Raw genomic sequence first — 18,882 nt, forward strand, 5'->3', positions numbered from 1 at the left:
AGGGACATAAGGGACTTTTTCACACAGTGGGAAGTGCATGTATGGAATAAGCTGCCAGACGAAGTTGTGCAGGCTGGTACAATTACAACATTTTTAAAGGCATCTGGATGTGTGTATGAATTGGAAGTGTTTAAGAGGTATATTGGCCAAGTGATGCCAAATGGGATTAGATTAGTTTAGCATATCTGGTCGGCATGGATTAGTTGGACCAAGGGTCTATCTCTCTATATGAGTCTATGACTCTATAAAGCTTAGAAAAGCATAATTTGTGAGCATTTGTTTTCAAGGTTGATACAAAAATAGTATTTAATCAAATATTCAAGTTATGCTTTAATCTGAGGAATATAAATTTTGCCAAATTTTGATATGTTGTTGAGGATTCTTTTTGGCATGTTGCAAGAATGAGCCAAAGATTTGTTCAAAGTGTGATGGTTATCATTCTCTGAAAAAGGATTTCATTTTTCCTCACTAATTCTTTGAATGGATTAGCACATTTCTGATTTATAGTTATGATGAGGCTGTTCAAGTGTATTACGATTGATTTCAGTATGTATATATTTTTAAAGAAAAAGCACATCTTTATTATTTCAACATATGGGTAGCAAACATTCCAGAAACAGAAAATGCAGCACAAAATTTATTTCACATTTATTTAAATTTTTTGGCATATATTTACATAAATTTGTTTTGGCCTTTTGTGGAATAGTGGTGAAAGGATTCCTGTGCTGATTATCAGTCTATTGAAACATTTCATGAGTGCTCTCCTTGTGACCAACAAGTCCTGGCTCACAGTTTAAGCTCCAGAGTTTCTGGTCCATTATCACTTCTGCTGCACCACATACCTCCTTTTACTTTGATTGAAATCTGTTCTATAGGATAACTCTATTCACATCTCCACAGTTGTTGCCACAGTCCCTAGTAAAACAATTACTCCCTCCAACTTGGCCACTTCCCCTCATATCTGCCCCTTTTTAGTTTAAGGGACGCAGACTTGAATGCAACTGACAGGCAGCCACCTCTGTCAGCTGATCTGTTTTAATCACATAAAACAGCATCCATAAATAATGCTCGCTATTCTAGGATCATGCTGCTATGCAAAAATAACACCCAGTTTCTTTTGCCAACTGTAATTTTTTTTAAACTACTTGCCTTCCTCCACAACTCCAACAAGCTCATGGACTTCTTTGGTTTCTTGTATAAACCATTAGTTGCCTCGTGTTTTTTAAAAATATTCATGCATAGGATGGGGCGTCAATCACATCACTGGTCCAGAGCTGAATATAGACTAGACCAAGTAAGGATGGCACAATAGAGAAGCATGTGGGTTTCCTGACAATTGGCAATGTTTCATTAGGCTCTAAATTCCACAATTGTTTTGTTGAATTCAAATTCCACCATTTGCCACAGCAGGATTTGAATCCAGGTGGATTCCTGAAGAAGGGCTAATGCCCGAAACGTCGATTCTCCTGTTCCCTAGATGCTGCCTGACCTGCTGCGCTTCTCCAGCAACACATTTCCATCTTTGAATCCAGGTCCCTGGAACATCATTATTATTTGGGATAATTGGGTTTAATAGTCTAGTGATAATACCATTAGGCTGCCAACTTCCTAGGAGTCATTGCTTTCGCACTTCCTCATAACGTAAGCCAAGCTAGGTCATTTCAGCCTCTGCTCCAGTCCTGGACTTGTACTGTTCTCTAGTTTCTCTCCTAATTCCTCACAATTCTCTTGTAACTCAGCTTTTTAGTTTTGAAAATGCTTGTGATCTTAGTCCCATTAAACTACTTGACCACCCTCTTCCCTTTCTAGGTCTCACGTTAACTGATATTGCTCCCAGTTCTGTCTCCTCACCTGCTGTCCATTGTCCCCTCAAACCTGCCTTTACCATCCCTCTTCTCAAAAATAAATCCTAGACATCCCCTTCATGCTTGTAAAATATTATCTGAGCTTCAAAATCCATATTAATGTGGGTTTTCTGTTCAAATAGACTTAGACCAGATATCAACATATTTCTTGAAGCGGTATTTTTTCCAAACTATACACATGATCTAGCAGCAAATATCTCTGTTCTATGCTGCTTTATTCCATTGTAGTATCATTGGTACTCTCACATAACTACAGTTGCATCACAGCATACCTCAGTCTCATCTGCATATTCATTAAACCCTATCTCTTCACACTATTTCCTCTCCATAATCCTTAATATACTGCAGTAAGGATGACATTTACAGTATAGTTCTGTGCAACAGCAGCCAATATTTCACATCCAAGTTCCTTAAAAAGCGAGAACACTCCAGGTAAGGGAGCCTTTGTTTTAGCCAATGTCAGAACATGTCAAATAAGGCTATAGCAGAATAGGGCTCTACATCATCCAATATGCCCAACAATTAGAATCAAGCTCTCTGTACTCTGACTAGTGTTAAGAGGTATTTCTTTTACTCCTTTCTAAGGCCTTCAAGAGTCAATGTAGGATTTATAGCTCAATGTTTCTGGAATCAGGTTCCCTCAAATTGTTCTGACAAGGCTATTTATCACAGGTAACAAATTGCTAGAAAAGCTCAGCAGGTCTGGCAGCATTTATGGAGAGAAATCCAAGTTAACGTTTTGGGTTGACCCTTCCTAAAAGCTAATGGTATATGTAGTTTATGTGCAGAAGATAGGAAGGGGGAAGGGGATAAGGGGTAAACTATAGGTGGAGAAACAGCCCCAAGAGAGAGAAGAGCAGTTGGATAGAGAAAGGGGTGGATAATGACCTGGCTAGGAGAGTGAATAGCTGTTAATGGGGACTGTTAGGGACTAACAATGGGGTTTATGAAATAGCAGACTGTGCTAACAAGGCCTGGTTTGTGGGGGTTGGGTTAAGGACATGGGAGGGTTTAAAGCCTTGAAGTTATTGAACTCGATATTGAGTTCAGAAGGCTACAGGGCCCCCAAGTGGAAAATGGGTTGCTATTCTTCCAGCTTGCGCTGAGCTTCACTGGAGCACTGCAGCAGGCCTGAGACAGAGATGTTGGCTGGGGAACAGGGTGGTGTGTTGAAATGGCAGGCAACTGAAAGGTCAGGGTCTTTTTTGAGAACAGACTGCAGGTGTTCTGTGAAGCGGTCACACAGTCTACGCCTCATTTCCCCAATGTAGACAAGACTACATTGTGAGTAGCAAATGCAGTACACTAGATTGTGAGAAGTGCAGGTAAAGCACTGCTTCACCTGGAAGGTGTGTTTGGGCCCTTGGACACTGAGGAGGGAGGAATTGAATGGATAGGTGTAACATCTTCTGCAGTTGCAACAAAAGGTGCTGTGAGGCTTTGGATACTTTTTGGGAGGGAAGGAAAAGTAGACCAGAGTTTCCGGGAAGGAGCGGTCCCTGCAGAAGGCTGATGAGGCAAGACAGGGGAGAGGAATATGCGTCTGGTGGTGACAGAAATGGTGGCTAACAATCCTCTGAATGTGGATGATGGTGGGATGGTAGGTGAGGACTTTGAGGAGGTGACCAAGCATGTGGATGAGGGTAGAGCAGTGGATGTAGTGTACATGGACTTTAGTAAGACATTTGATAAGGTTCCCCATGGTAGGCTTATGTGGAAAGTCAGGAGGCATGGGATAATGAGAAATTTGGCCAGTTGGATAGAGAACTGGCTAACTGGTCGAAGTCAGAGAGTGGTGGTAGATGGTAAATATTCAGCCTGGAGCCCAGTTACAAGTGGAGTTCCGCAGGGATCAGTTCTAGGTCCTCTGCTGTTTGTAATGTTTATTAATGACTTGTATGAGGGAGTCGAAGGGTGGGTCAGTACATTTGCAGACGATACTAAGATTGGTGGAATTGTGGATAGTGAGGAGGGCTGTTGTCGGCTGCAAAGAGACTTGGATGAGATGCAGAGCTGGGTTGAGGAGTGGCAGATGGAGTTCAACCCTGTCAAGTGTGAGGTTGTCCATTTTGGAAGGACAAATAAGAATGCAGAATACAGGGTTAACGTAGGGTTCTTAGTAAGGTGGAGGAGCAGAGGGATCTTGGGGTCTATGTTCATAGAGTGCTAGGCCTTTTCTCGTTGGAACGGCGAAGGATGAGGGGTGACTTGATAGAGATTTATAAGATGATCAGGGGAATAGATAGAGTAGACAGTCAGAGACTTTTTCCCTGGGTACTACAGAGTGTTACAAGGGGACATAAATTTAAGGTGAAGGGTGGAGGGTATAGGGGGGATGTCAGGGGTAGGTTCGTTATCCAGAGAGTGGTGGGGGCATGGAATGTGCTGCCTGTGGGAGTGGCAGAGTCAGAAACATTGGTGACCTTTAAGCGGCAATTGGATAGGTACATGGATAGGTGCTTAAGCTAGGACAAATGTTCGGCACAACATCGTGGACCGAAGGGCCTGTTCTGTGCTGTATTGTTCTATGTTCTATGACAGGGGGGACCTTATCACTATTGCCAGGGGGAAGATAGAGAGAGAGCGGTGAAGTGCAGGGGATGGAGCTCCTGTCAACAATGGTGCTCGAGAATCCTTGGTTGAAGAAGGTGTACATTTCAGAGGCTGCCTTGACAAAGTTGGCATCATTGAAACAAATGAGACTGGATCTGCAGTTCTTTTAGGTTTTTTTTATGACAGGTGTTGGAATTGGTTCAGAAAAGCTGAAAGTTCTTCATCAATGTGGCAGTTCTACTGACATGACAACAAAGCCCATATTTCCTGAAATTGAATGTTTGGATTGGAAAGATATTTTTGTAATAAATGGGGCCTTGCCAGTATTTCCCACAGTCTGCGAAGAAAATCTTCTTGATGTGAGATTGCAGGCTGAATTTATAGCCAAGTTGATCTCTGAGGATTAACCATGAATTATATGAAACCATCAAGAATTCCACTTCTGCTTAATCGCAGTGACATTAAAAAAGACCAGAATGTTCTCATTTGAAATTAGGTGCCAAGACATGTAAACAAATTGACATTATGTTCATGTTGCCTTGTAACAAATTAATTTGTTAGGATACAACCAGTCTTTTCTGCCTGCTGTATCCATGAGTTTTGTGGCTTCATATTCTTTAATGATTTATTTTCCATTATCTATAACTTTCTGATATATCTTTAGGTGGTTTTGGCGAGATTTCTGAAGTGTGTCATTGGGCTCTAAATGAGTGAAGCAATAGTTTGGTATCAACTTGATCTTGCAAAATGTTGTTTTTGTGAGGAGCTTCCAAAAATGTTGATCAAAGAAGAAAAATGTGGTTTCACAAAATTTCAAGCAATTTACTTAAAGATCTGAAGTACGTAGAACTTTCTCATATAATTGAATGCTATATATAGTTGGAGTTCACAGCTGCAAATCTTGTTGCAGCCTTGTCAAGTTGACATTTTTTTTCTTCTTAGTTTAACCCTTTAACTAGCAAACTGGAAACCAGCTTTCCATACACTGTGAAAGATTTTTGTTAAGCAAGGCTATTAAGGATACTGCACCAATGCAGGAAGGTGAGTCACAATGAGATATGCGTTGATCAGCCAAAAGCACTCCGTTCTAATCCTATTCCTTCCTAATATGTATTCTCTTCCATCCTGATAACATGACCATAAAAAGATTAAAGGTAGAAGACAAACATATTATCCAGATCTTACGTTCCATGATTTTTCTGGGGTTTATATCATGGATTGTTATATACCACTCGCAAAGAAAGACAAAACATCATGCTTGCCAGGTCCCCGAGACAATTTTCCAGGTCTGGCCAGAATTTTAAGAAAGGTGGATGAGGTAAGTGTATTTTAGCGGAAAGCAAATATTCAGTTTCCTGACACCCAGGTAAAAGTTTTGCTGTATAACTTCTCAGAAGTTTTCAGGTTAATCAAGAATCTGTTTAGCATTCATTAGCATTTCATGAATACTCATTAACACCCCAACCCACTGTAATTATGTTCATAGGCACAGATTTATCAGCCAAAAACAAGAAACATATTTTCACAATTCTTACTATATCTATGAGGTATGCGAATGACCAGGGTCGAAAGTATGGTGTTGGAAAAGCACAGCAGGTCAGGCAGCATCCAAGGAGTGGAGCATCAGTCCTCACTTTCTCCATGCGCATGATCATGTAGACTATTTCTTCCAAGCTCTTATGAGAACAAACTGCTTCACTTACTTGGCTCCTTCAAAATCAAGGGAAAGACACTTTTTGGTTTACCCAAAACCTGTTGGTCTTCCAGTGTAAAGAGCTGACCTCGACTGAGTGTTATAGACTGGCACATTCCAAGGTCTAGGACTACGTCCAGAGAGAGACACTAAAACTTGGGGTAACTGCTGCCAAGATACAGTGGGGAAAGACCACCATTGAAGGATTTCTGGCAATGTTTAACAAAAGTTTGTTCAGTTATCAAACCCTTCTGTTGCCTCAGATGTATGTAAATATTGTCCTACGTGAATAAGAAATATCTTGGTTTTTACAACTGCAGAGAATGTCAAATTCCAGTGTTTGTTTCTCTTCATATGCAAAGGCGGTACAGAACTGCTTTAGTATCTATGAATGTATAGAAAGATTCTTTTTATGAATAAAGTATACTTCTGCAATAAAAAAAGTCAAGCTGTTTCTTTGAACAAACCCTTAATTGATGTCAATCAGATCATGAGAAGTCTCAATCATATGCAGACTGGCTTGTTATTGTTAAAAGCTTACAGTGTTAGGGGTAAAGCCTGTCCAAGCCAGTAAGGCTGTCATATTCCCTGGCACCAGCACACCTGACCAGGGCAAGCATGCAGAGCTGAACTCAAAAGGACATCTTTTTGCAATTTGTCCTTGTTCTATGCAAGCCTTTGGGGAAATGTTATCATCTTTATATATTTTTGTAGTTGTGATGAAAAGTTAGTGACCTAGTAGTGAATTTGATATAAGAGGGACAATACCAATGCGGATGCAAAGTTGGCTGACTGACAGGAAACAGACAATAATGGTCAACGGATATTTTGGATATTTTTTGGGCTGGAGGAAGGTTTTCTCGTGGGGTTTCCCAGGGTCAACACTGGGATGGTTGCTTTACCGTATATCAATGACCTGAATCTTGGTATGCAAGGAACAGTTTCAAAGTTTGCAGGTGACACAAAACCTGAATGAATTGTAAACTGGGGGGAGGACAGTGCGGGGCTCAAAAGGATCTTGACAAGTTGATGGAGTGGGCAGATAGGTGGCAGATGAGTTTTAATGCAGAGAAGTTTGTTTTTTAATTAATTCAAAGCACGTGGGCACCACTGGCCAGGTCAGCATTTATTGCCTTGAGAAGGTGGTGGTGAGCTGCCTTCATGAACAGCTGCAATCCATGTGCTGTAGGTTGACCCACAATGTTGTTAAGGTGAGAATTTGAGGATTTTGATCCAATAACACTGAAGGAACAGTGGTATATTCCCAGACAGGATGGCGAATGGCTTGGAGGGAATGTGCACGTGGTGGTGCTGCTATGTATCAGCTGTCCTTCCTGATGGCAGTACCATATGTTTGGAAGGTGCTGTCCAATGATTGTAGTTTTTCTTCAGGTTCATCTGGCAAGCTCTGTCGATCAGTTAGACTAGATTATGATTATGGTCAACGATGGCTTTTCCATTGTGCCTCTGTATCTGTAAATCAGCAGAACTTCCCCAGTAGCTTCCTTCCCAGGTAGGCCATGAACTATTTTTGTCTGCATTGATGTTCTCCTGGAGCAGTGGAAATGCCAAATGACATGGACAATCATCCTGCAGGGCTTCCAGAATGTAGTTAGAGAGCTGCTACTTACTTCTCTTAGCAATAACCATTTGCAATTAAGTTGGTGAAAACTTTTACATTTGTAGGACATAGAAAAGTCCTTTTTATGGTTAGGTTAGGTAGTGAGATCTCTTCAGGGCTTTACTTGGATCCTTTGAGTCAGTGTGCACACTCAGCTCTCAAAGTTGTTTTACTGTGACCATGCTCCTGATGTGTTCTATAGTTGTCTCTTCCTTGATTATACTTGGAAGGATTACTCTCTTTTTCAGGTTTTGTCTACCTTGTCTTTCAGGCTGGCCTTATGGCTACTGCACACTTCCCCAGCAGATTGATCTTGCATTCTCACCTACTTTAGAAGTGATAACCTTCTGGCATACATCCTAACCCTTTAAACACATTGTTGTATTTATCTGGGATGTGTTCCATGGTCAGTGGATTATTTTGCTGGGACACAGTGCAAACCTCTTTCAGCACATTGAGGGTTACAAGCCAAATGTTAGACTCATGCCAGCTGCAATGACTGGAATTTGCTTGGTCACTTTGTATCATAAAATAGAGTCACACAGATGTACAGGATGGAAACAGACCCTTCGACCCAACCCATGCCGACCAGATATCCCAACACAATCTAGTCCCTCCTGCCAATACGTGGCCCATATCCCTCCAAACCCTTTCTATTCATATACCCATCCAGATGCTTTTTAAATGTTGCAATTGTACCAGCCTCTACCACTTCCTCTGGCAGCTCATTCCATAGACACACCACCTTCTGCATGAAAAGGTTGCCCTTTAGGTCTCTCTTATATCTTTCCCCCCTCACCCTAAACCAATGCCCTCTAGTTCTGGACTCCCCCACTCCAGGGAAAAGATTTTGTCTATTTATCCTATCCATGCTCCTCATAATTTTGTAAACTTCTATAAGGTCACCCCTCAGCCTCCGACACTCCAGGGAAAACAGCCCCAGCCTGTTCAGCCTCTCCCTGTAACTTAAATCCTCCAACCCTGGCAACATCCTTGTAAATCTTTTCTGAACCCTTTCAAGTTTCAAAACATCTTTCCATCGGAAGGAGACCAGAGTTGCACGCAACATTCCAACAGTGGTCTAACCAATGTCCTGTACAGCCGCAACATGACCTCCCAACTCCTGTACTCAATACTATGACCAATAAAGGAAAGCATACCAAACTCTTCCACAGTATTTGCATCCTGTCCTTTGTTTCTGGAGTAACTGTCAGCACAATGCTAGCGCTGGTCTCTACTGCTATGAATATGCTCGCACCGTTGATTCATAACCTCAGCAATTTTGCATCAATCTTCTCCTGAGTGTAATGCTCTCCAGATCTGCTCCTATTTTTATTGCACATTGCAAATGTTATAAACATGCACATACATTGCAGGAATGCAAATTGTGGGCTCCAAGGATACTAGGTTCAGATCCATAGATTTGAATTACACAAATCCAGATTTTATTTGTGATATCAAATGGAGCAATGTTGGTTTACTTTTAATTTGTCTGCAAATTAATAGGCGAGGCAGTAGAAATCTTGCTTCTGATGCCATCTATTGGCAAGTTGGTGTGTGTGTGCAGGACATCATTCTTGGGGAGGTAGATAAGCCAGAAGTCCATAGTCCACATTGATCCCAATAACGTAGATAGTGGGATGAGGTCCTGAAGGCAGATTGCAGGGAATTCTGAAGAAAATTTAAAAAGTAGGACCTCAAGAGCAGTAATCTTAGGATTACTCAAGTGCCACATGCTAGTGAGCACCAGAGGATCGATAGATTGAATATGTGGTTGGAGAACTAATGTAAGATGGAGAGCATCAGATTTCTGAGGAATTGGGACTGGTTCTGGCATCTGTACAAGCTGGATGCATTACACTCTAACAGGACCAGGTCTGATACCCTCACAGAGAGATTTGCTAGTGCTGTTAGGCAGGGTGCAAACTATCTTGACAGGAGGTTGGAAATGTGAGGGTGGCCCAAACTGGGAGGAAGTAAAGCTGGTAACCGGAAGACCAAAAGATACTCAGGTCACTATAAAATGGGAGAAACAAGACAAGTTGGGGGCACTCTACCCCGCATGCAGCATTCACAACAAAGTACATCCATTAAAGGCACAAATAAAGATACATGGATGTATCTAATTGCCATTACAGAAACATGGCTGCAATGTGACTAGGACTGGGATTGAATATTCAGGGATGATGGATGTTTAAGAAGGAGGGACAAGAAGTAAATGGAGATGGACATGTGCTGAGGACTCAAGTACATTGGGAAGGGGGGGATCTCAGGTTGGAAGAACAATGAGTAGATTCTATTAGGGTGGAATTAAGGAAAAGCAACAGGTAACAGATCATGTTTGGAGTTACTTACCGATCACCAACTAGTAGTGTTGTGGGGAATATCCTAACGAGGAGACATGAGAAGCATGTAGAATGGACAACACATTAATCATGGATGACTTCCATCTGCATTTAAACTGGGTAAATCGATGGAGGACCAGCGGTTTGAATGATAAGTTTCTAGAGTTTGGGGCAGCATGGTGGTTCAGTGGTTAGCACTGTTGCCTCACAGCACCAGGGTCCTGGGTTCGATTCCAATCTCAGGTGACTGACTGTGTGGAGTTTGCACATTCTCCCGGTGTCTGCGTGGGTTTCCTCCGGTGCTCCGGTTTCCTCCCACAGTCCAAAGATGTGCAGGTTAGGTCATGCTAAATTGTCAATTAGGTGCATCAGTCAGAGGGTAAAGGAGTTTGGGTGGTTACTCTTCGCAGGGTCGGTGTGGACCTGTTGGTTCAAAGGGCCTGTTTCCACACTGTAGGGAATCTAATCTAGAGTATGTCAGGGATTAATTTCTGGAGCAGTATATTAAGAGGACTTGTTAGTTTACATCCTGTATTATGTAAAAGTAGCAATTAATAATTAACAATAACCCTTAGGTGTAAGTGACCACAGTGTAACAGAATTTTACATTATGTTTCACTCTGAAGCAAGGGTGCTAAATTTGAATAAGGGAGAGTATGAAGGCATGAGGCACAATTGGCTGAGGTGGACTGAGAAAATACATTAAAAGGTGATACATTGGTGATTACCTAACAAAATTCCATAGATTCTGAAATGATTCCTGCAGAATGGAAGGGAGCAAATGTCACCTCACTGCTTAGGATGGGAGGGAGAGAAAAACAGGGAACTACAGACCTGTTAGCTTTATATCACTAGTATGAAAAATGCTACAATTGGTTGTAAAGGATGATATGATTGTGATAGCATGGATTTGTGAATGAAAATCATGCATTGATTAACATTGTGGCGATTTTTTGAGGATGCCACAAACAAAACGGATAAAAGAAAGTCAATGGATGTAATGTACTTAGATTTTTGGGAGGCTTCTGATAAAGTGCTGTGCTGGATATCAGTTAGAAATGTTAAAGCATGTGTAGTAGGAGGCAATGTAAAGCTGGTAAAAGCAGGGTAGGAATACATGGATCCTTTTCATAAGTTGTTGGCTGGTTGTGATAGGTGGGGTACTACAAGGATCACCATTTGGACCTCAGCTGTTCAAACAAAAAAAATCAACATTTTCGGAGGCAGGGACCAAGTGTAATATTTGTAAAATTTGCAGCTGATATAAAGCGAAGTGGGCACGTGTGCAAAGTGAGGAACATGTAAAGCAGTTTCAGGAGGATTTTGACAGATGTAGTGAGTGGACAAGAACGTGACAAATGAAATACAATGTGGAAAAATGAGAGGTTAACCATTTTGGTAGGAGAAACAAATATGCAGAATATTCCTTAAATGATAAGTGGTGGGAAAATGTAAATATACAAAGGGATCTAGGTGTCATCGTTGATAAGTCACTGAAGGCTACCATGCAGGTGCAGTGAGCTATTATGAAGGCTAATAGAATGTTAGCCTTTATCACAAGAGGTTTATGCACAGGATTAGTGAATTCTTGGTTAGACTACACATGAATAACTGTGTGGAGCATTGATCTCATTATCACAGGAAAGATATTAATGATGGAGGGAGTGCACCAAAGGATCACCAGGCTTGTTCCCAGGATGACATGACTGTCCTACAGAGAGAGACTGGGCAAACCAGGCCTATATCCTCTAGATTTCCATGGAATAAGAGGTGATCTCATTGAAACTCAGAAAATGATTATGACTAGACTCCTTACAGTATGTAAACAGGCCATTTGGCCCAACAAGTCCACACCAACCCTCCAAAGAGTATCCCCTACCCTGTATTTACCCCTGACTAATGCACCTAACACTATGGGCAATTATAGAATGACCAATTTACCTGACCTGCACATCTTTTGACTGTGGGAGGAAACCAGAGCAAACATGACAAGAATGGGCAAACTCTATGCAATTGCCAAGGTGGGAATCGAACCCAGATCCTTGGAGCTGTGAGGCAGCAGTGTTAACCACTGGGCTACATGCCACCCAGTTAAAAGGAGAGGGTAGATGTAGGTAAGATGGTCCCCAAAGTTGGAGATTCTAGAAGCAGGGAGCACAAGTTAAAAATTAGGGGAATCAAAGGCTCCCTACAGTGTGGAAGGAGGCCGTTCAGCCTATTGAGTCCACACCGACCCTCTGAAGAGCAACCCAACCAGACCCACTCCATCCCCGTAACCCCCTGAATTTCTCATTGTTAATTCACTTACCCTGCACATCTTTGGACACCATGAGCAATTTAGCATGGCCAATCTACCCAACCTGCACATTTGGACTGTAGGAGGAAACCAGAGCACTTGGAGGAAGCTCATGCAAACACGAGAGTATGTGTAAACTCCACACACACAGTTGCCCGAGGGTGGAATCAAATGCAATTCTGTGGTGCTGTGAGGCAGCGGTGCTAACCACTGAAACACTGTATTGCCCCATGGACTTATGTCCAAGAGGAGGAGAAATAATTTAATTCAGAGGGTTTTGAATCTTTGAAATTCTGTACAACAGAGAGCTGTAGATGTTCACTCATTGAGAATTATAAAGGAAGAGATTGATAAATTTTTGATCAGCTATGATGTACAACATTCTGAGGTTGGGGTGGGCCAATAATTGTGTTCATACTGAATTGCAGGATAGGCTCAGTGGGCTCCTAAGCCAATGTTTGCATGTGTTTGACATAGTCAGCCTGTCTTTTATAAAAGCTTGAGCAAATTGGGCTCAATCATAAGGGATCTCATCATTCATCATTACTCTGCTGAGATTCAATATGCAAGAATGCACAATGCTGGGCTGAAATTTACAGGGGTTGGGAGCGATGATGTGCCACCAATGGGCGAAGACCACATTCCAAAGACAGTATCTTCCTTTACCCTCACACTTTTAAAAGCTTTGATAAAAAGACACGCTGACTACTCTCACCCACCTACCCAGACCAAGCTCAATTGGTCTTAACTATTTACATACAAAGATATAAAATAGGAACAGACGCCAACCATTCAGCCCCTGAAGCCTGCTCCGCCATTAAGATCATGGCTGTGTTTCAATTTCTACATTCTCAGTAACCCCAATAACCCTTTGGTTCCCCTGCCTAAGAAGAATGTATCCACCTCCATTTTAAAACTATTCAATGATCCTGCCTCTAGTCTCGAGGCAGGATTTTCCAAAGTTGCAAAATACTGAGAGCGAAAATATTTCTCCTCAGCTCCATCTCAAAAGGCTAATCCCTAATTCTAAATGAGTGATTCTAGTTTTGGCCTGACCAAAAGTTCCTTTCCACAAAAGACCTTTCTGGATCTTATAAACCTTAATCAAATCATTCCCATTCTGCTCAATTCTAAAGGAAACAAGTCTAACCTGTCCATCTAATAAGAGAACTCCCTCATTCCAGTTATCAAATCTCTTCTGAATTACTTCTAATGCATTTCCATCCTTCCTTGAATAATGTATCAAAACTGTACACAGTATTTGAGACATGGTCTCACCAATGTCTTGCATAACTGAACAATAGCATCCTTAGTTTTATGTTCAATTCCTCTCATATTAAAGAATGGCATTCCTTATTGCATTTTGTATCTGTATAGAAACCTTTTATAAGCTGTTAATTATTGATGTATGGTGGACAGGCTGCCAATTTTGACACCCAGATGTTATGGACAGGTGGGTGTTGGATTTAGCACCCAAACTATTTTACATGCTCCTACTGAGACCACTCCCAACAAGGGCATGGAAAATCCTGCCCAGTTTCAATATATTGTTGCCCGTGGATTCCTCTTTCAGTTTTGGCCAGCATCTTTCCTAACATGGGAAAAACAAAAGTTGTGGTACTGCCGTTCTTTTTTTTAGAAAATACTTAGGTCATTATTTGGTAAATTGTTCTCTGCTCTATTCCCAGCAGGAAACATCAGTCATGCCCTCCAGATGTTTCTTATTTTTGACACAGGAAGGATTTCAGATTCCTCCCCATCACATGTCCTGACCTTCCTCCCAAAAGCAGTCAGTTTGATACTGATTCAAAGGTCCTGAACAGCACAAGGCAAAACTAAACTTTGATGAAATGTGTCCTTTCTCAGAATACATCAAGTTCCTTATGACTGAACGGCAATCAGTCTATTGTTGGAATGAGATCAGAAGGAAAACTCCAGCGCCCAAAGTTCAGACAGTCTGCTGATGTTCAGGAGATAGTGACGTGTAGTCTGTCTACAGTAACAGCTGAGTTAGCCATTTCCTACTGTCAACCCACTGGTATATGCTCATAACAAGATTCAAGGTTGACAGTAAATATATTTACATAACCTTTGAAGTTTTAAATTCCTGCTGCACAAGACAGTAGAACGGGAACATTCCCTCATCTGTTCAATGGTTTTAGCCAAAAATGGTAAGTGTAGAACATAGTAGGAAAATACTTAATTTCGGATTGGCTGCTATAAATACCACAGTGTGAATCAGTTACAGAAATCATTTTCATTCATTTTCTACTTCTAACTTTTGAAGTTGGCTAAATTGGAAGTTTTCCAAAAATTTAAAACTGCATTAAAAAAATTAGCACTACTTTGAACAATTTCCTATTTGAATACATCCAGGACTATATAATGAACTGAATGTCATGTTGTCATTTCTATGATATTGTAAATATGTGTCCCTGGGAACCTTGAAATTTAAAGTTGGCCATCATATTTATATGTATTTCAATAAAGTTGCTAGTTGGTATTTTTTTGTAAGAGGACTGTCTTGCAACATTTGTTTGTGGATGGAACAGGGATATAGAGTTGGAATAATACAGCATGGACCTTTGGTCCAACCAGCCTATGCTGACCATAATCCCAAACTAAACTAGTCCCACTTGCCTATGCTTGGCCCATATACCCCCAAGCATTTATTTGTGTATTCAATTAAATGTCTTTTAAATGTTATAACTGTATCCACACCCACCACATCTTCTGGAAGTTCATTCTGCACATGAACCATGGCGTGGTGGTGAGGAGAGACAGAGAAACAGACTTCCTTTGGTTTCTCAATAATGCATCAGCATGACAGCCTATGTTTCAGTTTCAGTTGGAAAGGAAAAGGGCTGAGGCATTTAGGCGAAGTGGACATTAAGGCAATTCAAACCCCAATGTTGTCGAGGAACCGGAGGCTTATGGGACGACGAGAAGAAGGTGAAGTGGAGGTAAATTTTATGAAGGTCTGCGTATGGGCAAAGTGGTGTACCCTAGATGCGTGCGTGCACACGGGGAAAAATGCTCATGAGAAAGAAAAACATTTTATCATGTATCAGTCACATGTTTTAAATGCTTCTATGATCAGATTAATAAAGGTATGAAGTGGATCATATTTTTGAAAGCATTTCTCAAAAGTTAAAGAAATTTGGTTTGGACAGTGACCATTCATCAGTAATGCCTGTACAACTCCTCTTTGTTAAAATTTGGGAGTAGAGCAGATCATTCCAAAGTTTCACAATGTAATTCGTGAACAGGAAGACTGTTTGAAGGTAGTACAGTAAATGGTTAAGATGGAAGCAGAGATTTGCTCAAGGGCATTGATAATTGAGCGAATGAACAAAATTGAAATTGCTGGCAAATTTCAGCAGGTCTGACAGCATCAATGGGAAGAAAGCAGAGTCAATGTTTTCAGTCGGGTGAATCTTGGGTCAGCGCAGTCACCTGGCAGACAGCATTTGGTATTTTCTTCTCCAGGCCTCCGTTTTAATGGCTCTTCACCAATAGGGCCGTGACTGCTCCAGGGCCAGTATTCCCCAGCTCCATCCACAATCCATCAGCCTCACCACGTTATCATGGCTGGTCTCAGAACAACTCCGAATGCATTTCACAGAATCTCAGAATTGTTCTGGTGCAGGATGAGGTTTTACAGCCCATTGTACCTGCACCAATTCTTCATATCAACATCATTACCTAATGCCAATCTCCTGCTTTTTCCATATATCTTTGTTCGAATAGAAATAGTATACAATCAACCAACGCTCTCTTGAATGTCTTAATCTAACCTGCCTGCACCATATTTTCAGGTAGTGTATTCCATACCTTAACTACTCAATCAGTTTAAAAGGTTTTTCCCTCACATCACCCTTGCTTCTTTTGCACATCATTTTAAATCAATGCCGTCTCACTCTTGCTGATTTTGTGAGCAGGAACAGCTTCTCCCAATCCACCCTGTCCAGCCTGCTCATGGTTTTAAAGACCTCTATCAAATTCCCTCCCCAAGGAGAACAGTCCTCACAAGTGAAGTTTCTCAATTCGTGGACTATTCTTGTAAATTGCATTGTCACCTGAGCCAAAATCTGACAATACATTGTCCTCTTTGGTGTCATTTTCTGAAATATAGTTTAAATGGGCTTTAGAAAGACAATGTGAATGATCAACCATCATCCAATTTTGTAGATAATCTTCCTAAAGACTGAGGACTAGTTTTGAATGGATCCATGGAACAATTATGTTATGGAAGGTCAAATGTAGACAGCATACTAGTTAAATTTAAAAGGATCACCCATACTACAGTAAGTTATTCTGCAGGTAAAAAAGAAGTTGAAAACTTAATGTAGAATGAAAGAAGTAATGCAAGTTGATTTCCCTCAACCTTTCAATAATCTAGGAATTCAAACAATTCTTCTGACCAAAATTCTTTTGAAGAATGTGAAGGGCATATGGGAATACTTGGAATGGTCACTGGGAGCAGCACTGAAGCATTCATTGTGTATGCCATAACAACCCAGAATGGTTCCAAGCAAAAATTTCCAAAAATGCAACAACCCCCCTCCTCCTGCCTCATTACCTTTTTAAATACCTTTATCAAAATATCACATTACTGCCCACCATGCATCACATTATGACAGATGGAGCTCATTTAGTCTCTCACTTACAATGCACACTAATCTTTACTGTACAACTTTGGAAGAAAAATCTTGATATTGGCAGGTGCCAGTTCATTATAATCCAGGGTAGGCAGCACCTGATACCTTTGGTCTGGATAGCACGATCTGGGGAGACAATTTCTGCACTTAGTTGAAATGTTCAACTTGGTCCAGAGATTCGTCAGCAAGTGGGTACAAGTCAGAAAACAATCACTGCCAGTGTGGAATGCAAATAATTAGCATGTGTTGATATCTCAGCCTGATCACATTGTGGATACTTTCAGGTTTGAGGTGAAATAAGGCCAAAGTCTTGGTACTGCATTTCCTGCTTTGATGTTGATGCCAACTTCCAACATCGGGGGAAGCAGGATCAAAACAAAATATCACTTTTTGAAAGACACCATGGGCATTAAGTTACAACACATCCAACAATGAAAGTCTTCATGAATTATGGTGGATGCTTCTGAATGTTATCACCTAATATGAAAGTTTTTGCTTATATTTTTAAATGCTATTCCATTCCAGCAATCTGATTTTCCCTTTAACTGCAGCCACAATCTAGTTGCTGTGGTTTTACTTGGTATTTTTCTGGTCTGGTTATTGTTGGGAATCTTTGAGGCTCTGCAATAAAAACACTGTTTGTCTACTTTTATATCATCTCTTTAAATAATGTTAGAGGGTGGTGATGGGGGCTGGGCAGAGTCAAGTGTACTGGGAATTTCTATTTCCGGAAACCATAAAGGATCCAGTGATGCAATGGAAGGTAGCAGGATGAATGAGAGGACAGACCGTATTCCTGAAACATTTGCTTGAACTTTTACTCTGCAGCCACTTATTGAAGGAGAATAGAATCAGGAGGGGCAAATGTTGGCTTCTGGATATTAGCTTGGCAGTGGGGTTTCCTGTAGTCTGGTGTTACTGGAAATGAGTGCAAACTCCAGTGCAAATATAGTGTTGGATTCCAGGAACACAGCTCATGCATTTTCAGTGCTAGGGTACGACCAATTGACAATTCTGGCAAAGAATCCTCAAATCATGTGGCAGAGAGACAATTCTAACCATCATGGCAGTGCAACTTTTTGATAGAATTCTATCTTTTAAAAATCTAGACCCCCCCCCCCCCCCCACCGATCTTTTCCCATATGCCAGCAAATATTTCCATTCACATCCAATTCCCTCAGAGACTCTGCACTGCAGACTAAAACAACTTGCTGTGTAAAAAGGCTTCATGCTATCTCTGCCCTTTTGCCTAAATCTGTACCCCTTGATTACCAACTCGTGTCACTGCAAAGCTTCTCCTTATTCTGTTGAAAGCCAGGATAGGAAACACCTGTTAGATTGGACAATTTTCACAGCTTTAAAGGAGTAAATCCCAATTTCCAGACACCACATAACTGAATTGCTCATTCCTGCAAATATTCTAGAATATCTCCTCCACATCCAAAATGGGTATTCCTAAAATAGGCTGTCCAGAATCACCCACAATCCTCAGTTGGGGTCAAAATAGTGTTAATTCCTTGCTTTTGTACTTTATGCCTCTGGGCGGAGGAAGAAGAGACTGCAAGGAGGGAAGTGTGTGCATGTGGTTGGGGGGGAGTGAACATGGGGATGAGAGGGGAGTGTTGGGTGAGGGAAGGGGGAGGTGGGAGAGTGGGAAACAGTGATAATCATTGTACTGCAGAGTAGCCAAGGCTCAGGCAGCACCATCCCTTTTGCAACCAGAGCAAGGTTGCCCCCAGCATAAGAGACAGAATAGGAGGAACTGCACCTCCAATCAAAATTCTCTCTCGGTCATACTCCTTCAGAGCCTTTTGCTAAGTCAGCACCAACAAATGTGGAAGGGGTTCA

The sequence above is a fragment of the Chiloscyllium plagiosum genome, chromosome 4 (genome assembly GCF_004010195.1).
Source record: "Chiloscyllium plagiosum isolate BGI_BamShark_2017 chromosome 4, ASM401019v2, whole genome shotgun sequence".
NCBI lineage: Eukaryota > Metazoa > Chordata > Chondrichthyes > Orectolobiformes > Hemiscylliidae > Chiloscyllium > Chiloscyllium plagiosum.